The sequence below is a fragment of the Oratosquilla oratoria genome, chromosome 14 (assembly GCF_046742065.1).
Source record: "Oratosquilla oratoria isolate Oo_2021 chromosome 14, ASM4674206v1, whole genome shotgun sequence".
NCBI classification, from domain to species: Eukaryota; Metazoa; Arthropoda; class Malacostraca; order Stomatopoda; family Squillidae; genus Oratosquilla; species Oratosquilla oratoria.
Window position 1 is genome coordinate 56,764,232 of NC_134790.1, and position 1,620 is coordinate 56,765,851.

General features: G+C 42.8%; 1 protein-coding gene across 1 annotated transcript in view; it reads left to right on the top strand.

Annotated features, from left to right (window-relative positions):
• Nucleotides 1-307, top strand: part of jing (AE binding protein 2 jing) — a 67,315-nt gene extending 67,008 nt beyond the window's left edge. The window contains exon 7 of the mRNA XM_076197567.1: nucleotides 1-307. This exon is cut by the window's left edge and continues 1,365 nt beyond it. The gene's annotated coding sequence lies outside the window, so the exon portion shown is untranslated.
• Nucleotides 308-1,620: the final 1,313 nt, after the last annotated feature.

The following is a 1,620-nucleotide window of genomic DNA, read 5'->3' on the forward strand; positions in this document are numbered from 1 at the left end:
TGTTAAGATTTTAAAAGCTTTTTATTGATTACATACATCAGATTGCTAAGACAGTGTTAGTTTTGGTTCACTTATGTCAGTCTCCCCTCTCAAATGTCCCCATTAAATTACCTCTACCAACAACCTCCCATTTCTTGTGCCATATATTACTGCCATTCTTCCATGTTATGATTTTCTATTCAAATTCGCAACTACCCTTTTGAAAATATTAGTCTCTCCCTCTCTCTCTTTCTCCCTTCCTCCTTTTCTCACCCCTTCTCTCTTTCTCACCCCCTTCTCTCTCTCTCTCTCCCTCCCTCCCTCCCTCCCTCCCCCTCTCTCCCCCTCTCTCTTTCTCCCTTTCACTCACCCCTTCCCCCTTTCTCTTTCTCTCACCCCCCCCCCTCTCTCTCTCTCTCTCTCTCTCTCTCTCTCTCTCTCTCTCTCTCTCTCTCTCTCTCTCTCTCTCTCTCTCTCTCTCTCTCTCTCTCTCTCTCTCTCTCTCTCTCACCCCTTTATCTCTCTTTCTCACCCCCTTTCTCTCTGTCATGTCTTTCTCCTATCTCTCTCTCCTCCATCCCTCTCTCTCTCTCTCTCTCTCTCTCTCTCTCTCTCTCTCTCTCTCTCTCTCTCTCTCTCTCTCTCTCTCTCTCTCTCTCTCTCTCTCTCTCACCCACCCCCTCTCTCTCTCTCTCTCTCTCTCTCTCTCTCACCCACCCCCTCTCTCTCCCCCCTTCTATTCTCTCTCTCTCACCCCTTTTCTCTCTATCTCTGTCCCCCTCCCTCCCCCTCTCTCTCCCCCCCCCCCCTCTCTCTCTCTCTCTCTCTCTCTCTCTCTCTCTCTCTCTCTCTCTCTCTCTCTCTCTCTCTATATAAGTTTGGGTTTATGGCTCTACATCACTTGCTTGTATCATGTTGTTGAAATTCACTCAGTGTAACTCAAACTTTGACTTTCCATTAATTTAGCTACATCCAGAGTAATATAGATTAAAATTTTCTTTGTTACTACTATGCATTATGAAATCGGTAACTGTTCTCTACTTTACCCACAATTAAATTTCCAGTTACTGATGTTCCTTAAAGACTTTCACTTTTGAGTTACTAATTACTTTTGTATTTCCCTGTTCCATAGTTCACATACCCTTAACCCACCTCCAGTTATGCTTACTGTTATGCTCATACCTTCCTTATACTTGTTTTCTTAGTAAGCAATGCCAAATATTCCACAGCATTGGAAGTCTTCTCACATGTACACTGTAACAATTTCATTCTGTTCGGTTTCACTTTTTTCAAACTTATTGTTTTAGCAATTAACATGTTCTACTCATGTTTAGCTTTACCTTTTATTGACATCATTCATTGTTTTTGTTGTTTTGTGTTTTATATTGAATTTTGTTACTCTTTTGTGCATCTCCATTTATGTATGGCCATTTCATACAGTTCTCCAGGTCAACTTGACAGCTCTCTCCTGTTGTATACTGTCTAACTCTTTTTCCCTTCCTCATACTGATCTGTCCAAACCACCTTGCCCTCCCCACAAATCCCACATTGACTTAAACCTTAACAGTGAAGCTCAACATGATCTCTTAAAGCAAACAGTCGTCCTCAGCCTGCCCATACCAAGGCATTCTGCCTTGGAGG